The sequence below is a fragment of the Pleurodeles waltl genome, chromosome 4_1, assembly GCF_031143425.1.
Source record: "Pleurodeles waltl isolate 20211129_DDA chromosome 4_1, aPleWal1.hap1.20221129, whole genome shotgun sequence".
NCBI lineage: Eukaryota > Metazoa > Chordata > Amphibia > Caudata > Salamandridae > Pleurodeles > Pleurodeles waltl.
Window position 1 is genome coordinate 283,435,274 of NC_090442.1, and position 14,956 is coordinate 283,450,229.

A 14,956-nucleotide genomic window follows, 5' to 3' on the forward strand; every position below is an offset into this window, starting at 1 on the left:
TATTCCAGGGTGTAAACTGGCAAATAATTAGGATATTATGCATACATCTTCTCACACAACCCAGAAATGCAGACTTTTCTAAAAGCGCTATATATCACTAGGTTTCCTGTATTTTGGGCAATGGGAGATTGGAGCTGGCCCAACAGAGACTATGCACAGTGCTGGGCTCACAAAGGTTTAGGAAGTCAGCACAATAATTAATCACCTGAATTTAGCCAAATCAGTACCCCAGAGTTAGAAATTGGGTTCCTGGTTGGCAAGGGTAGGCACCTAAGCCAGGCAGTAACCACCACTCTAGTCAGGGTAAGTGAGCTACACACCTAAAATAACCCCTGCTCACCCCCTTGGTAGCTTTGGCCAGAACAGTCAGGCTTACCCCAGAGGCAATGTGTAAAGAATTGGCACAACACATGCACACCAGCGACACAGTAAATAAAGAGACTTCACACAGGTTATACAAAAATAAACTGTATTGCACATAAACTGTAGACCAACAAGGCAATTGTCAAATCATCATAGTGCAACTAAAGATAAATATTCTCACATTGCATATTTCATGTGAAATGCCATCACTGACAAGGCAAGGGATAACACCACACATTACAATGAGGGTATCTAAAACGGAGTGGTTGGTTGCAGGACATAAAGGATTCATCATCACATCACCATATACATATTAAAATCCCTTGCCTCACCATGGGACACAGTGCTCCTACGCTCCTTTTATAAGTGATAACGCCATGTGAAATCTCCAAAAAGTACAGGCATAACCCCCAATAGCTTCTATACGAAGGCCACAGCGCATCAGTGCATCTTCTGTAGAGTGTGCAATAATTATACACCCCAAACTTGAGGTGAAGGAGTTCCTGTACTCCCATTACCGTATTCTCAGTAATGATTTGTACTTCACAGGGAGGCAACCCCCTTCTCTCTCAGGGTCGGCTATGGCAAAAACAGTCCTCAGCAAATGGTGCCCCCAGGCCCTTATCCCAGGTATGGAGGAATGGGAGTCACATGCGTGGTAGGGGTTGATAGGAAAACCCTCATTGGTCTTCCTCGGTGTGGAATTCAACAGGCTGCTGCCCGCGAGTGTGCAGGGTAGTGGCTCTGAAGAATATGGCTCCTTTCTTCCTGGGGCATGCAAGGTTCTGGGCAATTGACTCCCACGGGGAGACCTCTCTCTGCTCCTCTCCTCCTCAGTAGTCAGGACTGCAAAGACGAGCGGCTGCTATGGATCGTGGGCAGCCTCTCTGCCAGGGCCCGCGGTGCAGCCGCCGTGAAAGCTCTCTCGGTTCCGCAGAGTCAGCCGCAGCTCAGAGCGGTATGTCCATGGTGGGGGACTCCTTAAGCTGGGGAAAGATCATGGCAATCCTTGGGAAAGCACCCCACATATCAGCAGAAATCAGGACAGGGGAGAGAGTGATCAGCATCCCCCCAGGCATTTTCCAGTGAAGCACCTCACACGTAGTGGCAACCCTAGGGCTCCCCACGTGCCGGCAGGCTAGGGGGCAGTTCGTCACCACATGCACTCACTGAGAACTGGGGACGGGCCCTGCCCCAAACACCTGAATACTCCTCACAGGGGCAGTAGGGAGGGGGAGACAAATGGAGCCGATGGAGAACACTGGGGTCACCAAGCAGCGTGTAGGCATGCATGCCAGTACAAAGGATCTTTAGAGGAGGATAGCAGTCCTTCTCTCAGCCTAGCAGGCAGCAGGACATCCCTTCCAAGCAGCTACGTCCAGTAGCAGTTCCTTCCTGGAAAACAGTCCCTTCCTGCAGCATCTGGTGCAGTCCACACAGTGTCTACAAACATGGTCTACAGCCCCTGTATGTATACTCAAAATGTCTTTGATCTATAGGCCACTTCAAAGGAACTTTTTGAACTGCACAATACCCGCTCTCAGCCCTAGCCCGCACCCCAGACATCAGTAGGGGGTAAATTAGCCCTTTGTGTGAGGGCCGGACACAGCATATACAAATGTAAGTGCACCCCGCCTCCAAAACTCCCAGCACAGGAAGACCATTCAGTATTCAGATGTAATCCTGTTACACCTCCACCCTCCCTGTGATGGCTGTCTGGAAAGTATGCACAAAGCCCAGCTGTCACTCTACCCTAGACGTGGAGTCAGGCTGCAAAGCAAAAGAGTCATAAGCACAGTGATATGCCCACTTCTAAAAGTGTAATTTCCACAATAGTAATAAAAATCCACCTACACCAATAAACAGGATTTCTCACTACCATTCCAAACATACTAAACATGCCCACACTACTCCTCATAGACCAGAAATGACCACTTAGACATATTTAAGGGAATTCCTATGAGGGGGCAAAACTCACAGAAGTGAGAAACCAAATAGGCTGGTTGTCACTACCAGGACATGTCACACAATGAAGGCACATGTCCTACCTTTTACCTACACAGCACCCTGCCCATAGGGCTACCCAGGGTCTACCTTAGGGGTGACCTATAGTTAGTAAGAGGGGAGTTCCAGGCTTGGCAAGTCATTTTAGATGCCAATGTGACAGGTAATGGCACACACAGGCCTTGCAGTGGCAGGCCTAAGACAGGTTTGAAAGGCTACTTCTGTGGGTGGCGCAAGCTGCGCTGCAGGCCAACTTGTAGCATTTAATTTACAGGCCCTGGGTATATGTGATACCACTGTACAAGGGGCTTATAGGTAAATTAAATGTGCCAAACAGGTGTAAGCCAATCATACCAAGTTTTGTTTCAAGGAGAGAACACATACACTTTAGCAGTGATCAGCTGTGGTAAAGTGCCCAGAGTCCTAAAGCCAACAAAAAGAGGATCGGAATAACAGGAGGAGAAAGGCAAAAAGTTTGAGGGTGACCCTGCAAAAAAAGGGCCAGGTCCAACACCCAGGAGATATTCAAATTCCATCCATGAACACAGATAATGACACTACTAAGAAAGACATCTCACCTCAACAAATAGTCCTTTCAACCTTAATGCCCATTTTAATCAATAGCTTCAATGCCATAGCTCTCCTGCCTAACTCACAGAAGCCCACTCAAACCTATGCTTCAGAAACAACTCAGCCTAATCTAGTTAGACAGACTGCATAACACAACTCTCTCTGCTGCCCAGCTAGAAATTCAACCAACATATAGAATCAGATAACAGAATTTCAGACTAGGCTGTATCTGCAACAGCAACGTAAAGGCTGTAACCATCCCGAAAGATCTACCAAATATGCTTAGTATCTCAGAAATAAAATGTGCCATAGCTTCATATCCACGAAAGCCAACTTCGCCCCTCACTCAGCCGTATTGCACAACAGAGAACTTGACCTACTTTGTCTCACTAAAACTTGATTTAATCCAGCATTTGAAAGTATACCGTACACATTGCTACCAGACAGTTTCAACAGTCTGAGATAACACAAGTTTATCATGTCTAAGGGAGGTGATTGCACCCATCTAATAAGAACATCTAAACTGCAACATAATTAAGACTCAGTCCTTCCCCACCTTTGGATGCCTTATCACCAACATTCACAAAATCACAAGAAACAGATCTGAATTGCTATTAACTAGCATCCTTTGGGCAATGATAAAACTTCAGATTTATTACTTTACTTTTATTTATTAACAATTGATATAAACCTCCACTGAGGTCGACAGAAAAATACATAATAATATAAAAATAATGTATTAATACACCTATACACATCAATATTTCACATCACAAAACACATACTTAAAAACAAAAATACACACATTTTAAAACATGTGAAAAACCCTTTAAACATTTTTAAATATCATAGAACATATCTGAGGAGAAGGGCGAGAGAGGTAAAGTGCAACAATTCATTATGAGTTAAAATTTATTGTTAATGGATATATAAAACGATTTCTAATATCACTTAATGCTTGACATGTCCCAGCCATCAGCCGATTTCCTTTTCATTTCAATCAATCAATCAATCCAAAAAATGTATATAGTGCGCTACTCACCCGTGAGGGTCTCAAGGCGCTGGTGGGGGGAGGACGATTACTGTTCGAATAGCCATGTCTTGAGGTTTTTTCTGAAGAGTAGGAGGTCTTGGGTCTTGCGGAGGTTGGTGGGGAGGGAGTTCCAGGCCTTGGGGGCGAGATAGGAGAAGGATATGCCTCCTGTGGTGGTGTGTTGGATGTGGGGGACTGTGGCGAGTACGAGGTTGGCTGATCGGAGGTGGCGGGTGGGGGTGTGGAAGTTTACTCTATCATTGAGTTGGGATGGGCCGGTGTTGTGGAGGGATTTGTGTGCGTGGATGAGGATTTTGAAGGTGATCCTTTTGTCTATGGGGAGCCAGTGAAGGGATTTGAGATGTGGTGAGATGTGTTCATGGCTGGGGAAGGTCCATGATGAGGCGCGCAGCTGTGTTCTGGATTCTCTGGAGTTTGCGCTTGAGTTTGAGTGGGGTGCCGGCATAGAGGGTGTTGCTGCAGTCTAGCCTGCTGCTGATTAGTGCGTGAGTGACGGTCTTTCTGGTCTCTGTGGGAATCCATTTGAAGGTTTTTTCAGCATGCACAGTGTGTTGAAACAGGAGGAGTTGACAGCGTTGATTTGCTGGGTCATAGAGAGGGAGGGGTCGAGGATGATGCCAAGGTTGTGTGCGTGGTTTGCGGGGGTAGGTGCGGGGCCTAGGGCAGTGGGCCACCAGGAGGTGTACCATATAGATTTGTAGGGGCCGAAAATGATGATCTCGGTTTTGTTGGAGTTGAGCTTGAGGTGGTTAGCTGTCATCCAGGCGGAGGTGTCAAGGAGTGCAGCGTGGAGGTTGGTTTTGGCGGTAGTAGGGTTGCGAGTGAGGGAGAAGATGAGTTGGGTGTCGTCTGCGTAGGAGAGGATGGTGATTCCGTGTGGTTGGAGGATGTTGGCTAGTGGGATGATGTAGAGGTTGAAGAGTGTGGGGTTGAGGGATGATCCTTGGGGGACTCTGCAGATGATTTTGGTGGCAGTGGATTGGAAGGGTGGGAGGCGGACTTTTTGGGTTCTATCGGTGAGGAAGGAGGAGATCCAGTCTAGGGCTTTGTGTCGAATCCCATAGTTGCGGAGGCGTGTACGGAGTGTTTGGTGGCAGACAGTGTCAAAGGCTGTGGAGAGGTCCAGGAGAATGAGTGCGACGGTCTCGCCCCTGTCTAATTTGGTTCTGATGTCGTCAGTGCATGCGATGAGGGCGGTTTCCATGCTATGGTTTTTGCGGAACCCAGATTGGGAGGGGCTGAGTGTGTGGTTTTCCTTGAGGAAGTGGGATAGATGGGACACTAGTTTCTCAGCGACCTTGGCGGGGAAAGGGAGGAGCGAGATGAGGCGGTAGTTGGAGAGGTTGTCTGGGCCAGCTTTGTTTTTTTTTAGCAGTGCGGTGACTTCCGTGTGCTTCCAGGGCTCTGGGAAGATGGCGGTGGCGGTATTGAATGAGCTGTTGATTATGTCTCGAAGTTTGGAGGCAATGGTTGGGCTGGCTTTGTTGTAGATCCGATGGGGGCAGGGGTCGGAGGGTGATCCAGAGTGGATGGAATTCATTGTTTTTTACGTTTCTTCATCGGTGGTTGGGGCCCAGGTGGTAAGTAGGTTGGCGGGTGTGAGGGGGGTCTGTGTTGGACGAGTGAGAGGTGTGTGTGGTGGGTGTGTGTGGTATGGAGCTGTTGTGTATGTCCAGGATTTTGCGGTGGAAGTGGTTTGCAAGGGAGTTGCAGAGGGTCTGTGTGTGTGTGGGGTCTAGGTTGCTGGCTTTGGGTTTGGAGAGCTCTTTGATGACGGTAAAGAGTTCTTTGCTGTTTTGGGAGTTGTTGTCTATGCGTTCCTTGTAGTGTGCTCTTTTGGTGGTGCGTATGAGTTGGTGGTGGTTGCGAGTGGAGGTTTTGAGGATGGAGAAGTTTGTGGTGGATGGTTCTTGTCGCCAGCCTTTCTCTGCTTTGCGGCATTTGCGCTTGGAATCTTGGAGTTCGGCAGTGAACCATGGGGCGTTCTTGATATTGCGGGTGGTAATGTTTTTTCTGAGGGGGGTGAGTGAATCTGCGCAAGTGGTGATCCATTTAGTGAGGTTATGTGCCGCAATGTTGGGGTCGTTGGTGTCAGGGGGGGGTTCCGTGCCAGTTGGGAGCTCAGGCGTTCTGTGGGGATCTTGTCCCACATGCGGTAAGGGGTGGTGGGTTGGTGGTGGTGTGTGGGGGGTTTGGCGAAGGAGAAGTTGACGCAGTGGTGGTCGGTCCAGTGGAGTTCGGTGGTGTGGGTGCAGTTTATGTGTTGGCTCAAAGTGAAGATTGCATCAAGTGTGTGTCCTGCTGAGTGGGTGGGTGCTGTGACCAGTTGCTTGAGTCCGAGGTTGGTGAGGTTGTCTAGGAGGGAGGAGGAGTTGTGGTCATTGGGGTTCTCTAGGTGAAAGCTGAAATCGCCGAGGAGGATGTAATCTGTGGAGATGAGGGCGTGCGGCCTGATGGTGTCAGCGATGGTGTCACAGAAGGGGGGATGTGGCCCTGGGGGTCTGTATATGAGTGTGCCTCTGAGGGTGGTGTTGTTGTTTATGTGGATTAGGAAGTGCATGTGTTCTGCGTTGTTGAGGGTGTCATGGGTGTTGGTGGTGACCTTAATGGTGTCTTTGTGAAGGATGGCGATGCCACCTCCTGGCTTGTTAAGGCGGTCTTTGCGTCCCCTGGGGGTGGCTGTGGATTTAGCACGTTAAGGGGAAGATTACCACTCCATAAGAGCAGAATTACTAGCTTCACATTATGAGACATTCAATAAAGGAGGTAACCAAACTGAAAACTGCTCCCAGCAATATATTTTCCAGTTAAAAGTTGGTGCAGTGCCTTCTGTTACAATTAAGACTTGGGGGCCTGATTTAGATCTTGGTGGATGGGTTACCTTGTCACAAACATGACGGTTATTCCATCCGCTGTATTACAATTTCTATAGGATATAATGGAATCGTAAAATGAAGGATAAGATATCCATCACGTTTGTGACAGAATAACCCTGTCTGCCAAGATCTAAATCAAGCCCTAAGTTTCTTGTTTTGAATCTGAAGAAAACGATGTAACTGTCCTGGGGACCAGTTTTTTAGAAAATCCTTACTACAATAAAAAAGTTTGGAAGCAACTTCAAAATTCCTATTAAAAGGTCTTCCATTAAAGTCCACAATGAGGCAAAGGATGCTTGTAAATGTTTGTATCCCCATCAGATTACATTGACAGTGCACCTGATAACGCGTCCAGCCCTTATAAATTACCTGTACCTGGACACGTTGGAGGTCGGTGAATCTTTTAACCGAGTCGGGCTCTCCTCATCCTCAATAGTCGAGTCACTCAGATCAATAATCAATAACTGTTGTAATCGGTAATCAATACTCAATTAATAGATCAATATAACACATCAGAAATCAATAACAGTTGGTATTTCGGCGCACCATGACCTTTTAGTCATGAATAACCACACCAGTTTATTAGAAATTAGTGAATTTATTTCCCTATATTAACAAAGCTAGCACGATATATATATGTCTCAAGACCAATTGATATATGTATATGAACATTACTAGCTGTCCATAACGGCGGAAGAAACGCAATCTATGCAAAATCTGAATAATGATACACTCTGTTATAGCAATGCAAATCACCAATGTGACTAACTGTATTTGACTAATTGCATACATTCGGTCAGCATAACAAGATTTCAATTCTTCATGATACATTGAATGAATACCTCGACTAACCTCTAATTAGCATTGGCATGTGGGACTTCATGCAAAACGAATTTAGTCAACACAAATTTGGAAAACTTCTAGCTAGGATCCTATCAAAATAGCAGTTGGTACCTAAAAGGAAAAACACAATGCATAATACATTTATCCTTTCATATTTACCAAATAAAATCAGCATTCAAGAAAAGTCTTCGTCCTTCAGGTACCGGTTGATCAGCATGGGGCAAATTTCAAAGGGGCAAAGTTAAGGGCAAACTTCCTTGCAGCGGCAAGGAGAATGGGGCAAAGTTACTGCATGGGCAAGACGGGGGCAAATCAAAGTTAAAGTCTCTAGGGTGAGAATTTTTAAAGTCTCTTTCTCTCAGATAGAGAAAAGGGCATCAGGGTGTCGTCCAAAATGGAGTCTGGCATCAGGCTTCAAACTGGCATCGAGGAAAATGGCTGACTTCTCTTTGTCCGGTGGGTTTAAGTAAGAAACATTCCAAATTCTGTAGGGTCTTCCATTGGAGGGTTCATAGGTTGGCTTCAAATTGTCCAATCAAAAATTGTCTTTTACTAGCGCCCATTTATGCATACACTGTCCTTGGAGCCTTGGAACACAATTTGTATCATGGTTTGCCAATTATTTTACTATCTGTACCTTCATTGTCCGCACCTGCAGAGACTGACCTTGTATCAAAGGGGATGTAACCGGCCTAGCACGAAACCTTGGAGATAAGTGTACCAGCCAGTTTCTACTGGAAAAATACAACTTCAAGCAAGAATATATGTTTCATTAGTTCAAGGAAAAGAAATCACGCAGTTAGAATTTGAAACCAAGCAACTAGGCCAAAGCCTGTACTAAATTTAAGCTAAGCAAAACAGTTTTCAAACAAGAAATCATGGCATACATTTGTGATTATGACGGATTACTACATTTTAATACTTCGTGATTAATAAAGCTCATTTATAATGATGGCGAACTACCCCGAGGGCACAATTTCCCTCGTACATTATTTCTTTATTAAAATCACACTTCATTATAGGTATTGATTACACGGTATACATGAATATATGTCGGACCTTCTTTTTCTGCGTCATCAATCCCTCCTCTGATGACTAATTATGTCATCACATCAAATCTACCCACAAATTTTATTCCATTAAAATTCTGTATAGTAATTTGGCACTTCAGTCAATTCCCTTTTCCTTTTAGTCCCTTTTGACTTTTCTCTATATATTTCCACCATTCTGTTCTCTATTTTCTCTTCTCTTTTTCTTTTGTTCCTTGCTTTTAACATTTTGAAAGCTTTCCATGTTCCCCAAGAGCCTAATAAACAAATTAATATTATCAATATTCCCTTTACTATTTTTAGTAACAATCCGTTCCAAACGTTGCTGAGCCAATTTCCCACAGAAGCAAACCCTTTTCCAACTTTCTCCCAAACTCCGGGTTCTTTCAATTCCTTTAAATCTACACTTTCTTTAGTTAAATTTGTAAGCATCGTTCTAATTTTTCCACTGTTGTCTGGTATATATGTACAACAGTGACGCGTGCCAAGCATTTTGCAAACGCCGCCATCCTTTGCTAAAAGAATGTCTAAGGCAAGCCGATTTTGAAGAGTCATAGCTCTTTCTGCAGCAAGTTCAGCATCCATCAGGATTATAGCTCCTGAAAACTTTGTCAGCATGTTATCCACAATAGTAGACAACTTTCGTATTTTGATTGAATTCAATATGACTCCTACTGAAGGAATCAATGCTCCAAATATATCTCCTACCACACCAGAAGCTGTCTCCCTTTTCTGAACACGATGTGATTCAGACAGCCGTGGAAATTTCTTTAAGTCGTCTAGTTGGTAAACCTTTGGGAACACTATTCCCAAATAACACCTCCCATACCATCCTTTAGGAAGACGATAATAGGCGTTGAGTCCACAAATATAATATACTCCAGGAATAACTGGGTCTTGTCCATTCAGCATGAACGTCCACTTAGATTGAAATGCATATGTATGTTTACATTCACTCGTTCCCACAAAAACTGTGTCATAATATGATGGAAATCTATGAATACAAAATCTTCCTACATGCAATGTATCTAAAGCTATTTTCCCTTGTGTCTTTATTGCAGCAAAAGCATAATTATCTACAGACGTCCTTTCGTGTAATTCCCTCTCTAATTTCTCCTTCATTTCATTCTTCCTATCATCAGTGCGGTCTAAAAATTCTATTTCTACTGGTGAAAGCAAGCATGTAAGGTTCTCTCTATGTGCGTGAGCTGTGTGAAAAGGTGACATCGGTTCGAAGAATTCCCTCATTAATTTGGCATAATAATCTCGAGCTATCTTACTTAAATGCCCTATTATGGGGACATATGCGAAAGTAACATCGTAATTAGAATAGAAATAATGAATGTCCTTTTGAGCATAAAATCTGGAAGCTACTATACTACATGTAATTCCATACGTAAGAGGCATGCTGTGATACGTTACCCCCTCCACTAATGAGGTAGGTATTTGTGTACACACATAACAATCTTTCGCATCCATGGTCTCAACATACTCACTCAGTAAGCGATAGAAAACGTTAGATGAAAGTTCCTTCTTATCATGCAAGTGTCTCTCGTCTTGCTCAAGTCTCTTCAGAGCTGTTAGTTCAGTAACGATAATAGGTTTAGAAGTAGAAGCATCATTCGTCTCACTCTCACTTTTACCATGCATTCCAAGAACTATTGCTACGATTATTAGTACGCATGCTGTTACTAAGCCTATACACATGTATTTACAATACTTCATTTTACGCCCCTGTGTAGTGAAGCTAGTCATGATCTGTATAGAATCAGAAAGTTGAAGACACTTTATCAAAGCGTGTTTGCAGGTATTTACAAAGCTGAACGAGTTCAATGTTCACACAGTTACTTAGGCAGCTTAGGGCCTGATTTTAACCTTGGCGGACGGCGGAGGCCGTCCGCCAAGGTTGCGCCGCCAAATGACCGCACCGCGGTCACAAGACCGCAGCGGCCATTCTAACATTTCCTCTGGGCCGGCGGGCGCTCTCCAAAAGAGCGCCCGCCGGCCCAGAGGAAATGCCCCTGCAACGAGGACGCCGGCTCAGAATTGAGCCGGCGTAGTTGCAGGGGTGCGACGGGTGCAGTTTGCACCCGTCGCGTATTTCAGTGTCTGCATGGCAGACACTGAAATACTTTGCGGGGCCCTCTTACGGGGGCCCCTGCAGTGCCCATGCCATGGGCATGGGCACTGCAGGGGCCCACAGGGGCCCCGCGGCACCCCCTACCGCCATCCTGTTCCTGGCGGGAGACCCGCCAGGAACAGGATGGCGGTAGGGGGTGTCAGAATCCCCATGGCTGCGGAGCGAGCTCCGCAGCCATGGAGGATTCCCCCGAGCAGCGGAAAGTCGGCGGGAGACCGCCGACTTTCCGCTTCTGACCGCGGCTGAACCGCCGCGGTCAGAATGCTCGTGGGAGCACCGCCAGCCTGTTGGCGGTGCTCCCGTGGTCGGTGGCCCTGGCGGCCACCGGCCGCCAGGGTCAGAATGACCCCCTTAGTCTCTTATCGGTTAGCAGCGTTGTCTCAAAATCTGTTTCAAAGTCAATCAAGTTAGCAATGTCTTAGCCGGTTGAAAAGTCAATCAAGTTAGCAATGTCAAGTTAGCAATGTCTTAGCCGGTTGAAAAATCAATCAAGTGATCAATGGTTTCAATCAACAGAGTCCATAAAGTTTTTACTTCCAAAATGAAGTTCTGCCTCTTCGTTCTCAAAACTGAGGGATACGAATTCGTCTGACCAATCGTTATTGGCTACGTACGCCCACTCCGGACTGGAATACCTCCTGCTTGGTATCCTTTTTCTTTTCAATTTTGCATCTCTCTTTGATTCTTTCTCACTGGTACTTTCCTCTTTGGCCAAGTCCTTTTCTTCACTTGGTGTTGGTACTACAACAGACACTTCCTTTCTTTTCTCTTTCACTCTTGGCCCTTCACTGTCGTTCAATGTTTCTCTAGTTCTTAGTTTTACTGGCGATATGCTTGGTCTTCTTTTTGCACTGTGTCCACTTGATGGACCTGCAATCTCTTCTGAAGGAGTTTGAGCAGTTCCGTTCTGTTCTGCCTTGTCCCCTCCTTCTGGGGAGTCAATCAGGTTTTCCTTTTCTTTTTCTGTATCGTCTGCTTCTGGGAAAGCCCTCCTCTGATCAGGCTCTCCTGCTTCTTCACCTCTTTCGAGCCCTTTGTCACTGTTACTTTCTTCAGGCTCTTTGTCACTTTCAGCTGCTTCAGGCTCTTTGTTACCTTCAGCTGCTTCGTCGCTGTCTGAGGCTCCTCCTTGGTCTTCCCCAAGTGAATCAGTTGCTTCGTCCTCAGAGAATATTTCTCCCTCCTCTATTTCTGCCTGTTCGCTTCTAGTTCTGTTTCGCTCTGCCTCAGCGCTTGGTACTTTGTTATCAGGTACTGGTAACTTCAGCGCTTCAACTTCCTCATCTGTGGGACACAACACCCTCTTTGTGTGACTGGCGTGAATCCAGTTGGGAACTCCCGCACACTTCACAGCGGTGGTAGTCGTCAAAATCACTTGGAAAGGTCCTTTCCAACGGGGTTCCAAACACGACTTCCTCACGTGCTTCTTTATCACGACCCAGTCACCTGCTTTCAGGGCGTGTCCTGGACCTTGGATCGGTGGCAAGGTGGTTGCCTCCACCTGGTGAGAGAAAGATCGAACCACATCAGCTAGACCTTTGCAGTAGTCTAACACCATATCATCTGTAATATTCAAAAGCGCATTTGCAGGAACTGCTGGAAGTCTCATAGTTCTGCCCATGAGAATCTCGTGTGGGGACAGTCCAGTCTTTCTGTCAGGGGTGTTTCTCATTGACATTAGTACCAAAGGCAATGCGTCAGGCCATTTCAAGTTTGTCGATGCACATATTTTCGCCATTCTCGATTTCAATGTGCCATTCATTTGCTCCACTAGACCTGATGCTTCAGGGCGGTAGCTACAATGCAGCTTTTGCTCAATGTTCAGTGCTGCACAAAGCAATTTTATTACTTCATTATTGAAGTGACTTCCCCTATCTGATTCTAAAGAGATCGGGAATCCGAAACGTGGTATTAACTCTCTCAAGAGTAGTTTTGCAACTGTGAGACTGTCATTTCTGCGTGTAGGGTATGCTTCAATCCAGTGACTAAAAATGCACACAACCACCAACACATACTTCAAGCCTCCATGCACAGGCATCTCAATGAAATCCATTTGCATCCTGCTGATTGGACCCCCTGCTCTTCCAATGTGGCTCAAATTTACTACGGTTCCCTTCCCTGCGTTCATCTGTTGGCAAATGACGCAACGGTGGCAAACTGCTTCAGCAACTTGACGGAATTTGGGGTTAAACCAATCAGTTTTAAATAACCTAATCATGGCATCCTTCCCAAGATGAGCTTGTCCATGGTAAAATCTGGCTATCTGTGTCAAAAGGCTATTTGGAAGAACGAATTTCCCTTCACTTGAAACCCATAATTCATCTAGTCTCTTTACACATTGTGAATTGGTCCACGAAAGTTTCTCATCCTCACTGACATCATTCTGTAAGGATTTCAATTCGTCCATCGTATCTATCACCTTTAGAGCAAATATTTCGCTTGGTTCGAGTTCTGGTTCACTTATCAAATTCCATTCATCCCTAAGCAATATACAGTTCAATGCGCAAAACCTTGCGACTTGATCCGCATATCCATTTCCCAGAGAAACATAATCTTGTCCCTTCGAATGTGCACTGCATTTTACCACTGCTACTTCTCCTGGTAGTTGGATGGCATGTAACTATTCTTTTATTCTTTCGCCATTTTTCACTGGCGATCCTGAAGAGGTCATGAAGCCTCTCTGTGACCACAATTGTCCGAAATCATGCACTATTCCAAACCCGTACTGGCTGTCAGTGTAAATGGTAACTTTCATCAATGCAGAGAGTTGGCAAGCTCTAGTAAGGGCTAACAATTCTGCTACTTGTGCAGAGTAAACTCCTTGAAGCCAAGATGCTTCCAAAACACCTGTTACCGTGCATACAGCGTACCCTGCTTTCAATACACCCAGTGCATCTCTTAAACATGAACCATCGACAAAAATAATTTGATCATTTTCTTCCAATCGGGTATCTTTGATATCAGGTCTTGGTTTGGTGCAAAATTCAGTCACCTGAAGACAGTCGTGCTCGATGTCTTCAGCGTTCTCAATTTCAGCATTTTCACTGGGAAACAAGGTTGCTGGATTCAACGTAGTGCACCTTTTCAGCTGCACATTAGGTGATCCCAGAATTATTGTTTCGTACCTTGTGAGTCTAGCACCAGTCATGTGCTGTGTTCGGGAACGTGTCAAAAGTATCTCGACTGAGTGAGGGACCATGACTGTTAAAGGGTGTCCCATCACTATTCCTTCACTCTGAGTGAGGCTGATACCAACTGCGGCTACGGCGCGCAAGCACCCTGGCAGTGCTGCTGCGACCGGATCCAAAGTAGCTGAAAAATATGCTACTGGTCTGTTTACGCCACCATGGGCTTGGGTCAAGACAGACAAGGAACATGCATCACGTTCATGACAAAACAATGTGAAAGGCTTTGTGTAGTCAGGCATACCTAAAGCTGGAGCCCTGCACATGCATTCTTTCAATTCAATAAAAGCATCCATCTCTTCTCCTTTCAGTTCAATTTCATCCAATGCATCCTTCTGAGTCAGTTTCAGTAAAGGTTTTGCTAGGGTTGAGAAGTTGGGAATCCATTGGCGACAGTAACTCACCATTCCCAAAAACTTCCTAACCTCCCTCCTCGTCTTTGGGGGACTCATTTGAAGTACACTTGTTATTCTTTCCTTCATTATTCTCCGTGACCCTTTCTCTATTTGGTGACCCAAATATTTCACTTTCTTCTGACAGAACTGTAATTTTGAAGGCGACACCTTGTGTCCATTCCTTCCCAAATGGTTCAATAGGGCAATGGTGTCGGCTGTGCAGTCACTTTCTGTCTTGGATGCAATCAGTAAGTCATCAATGTACTGTACTAGGGTTGACTCGAATGGCAATTCTAACGCTTCCAAGTCTTTCTTTAGAATCTGATTGAAAATTGACGGTGACTCCGAAAACCCTTGAGGAATTCAACACCAACTGTAAACTATGTCTAAGAATTTGAAACAAAAGAGAAATTGGCTGTCCTCATGAAGAGGCACCGAAAAGAATGCTTGTGACAAGTCGATGACTGAGAACCACTC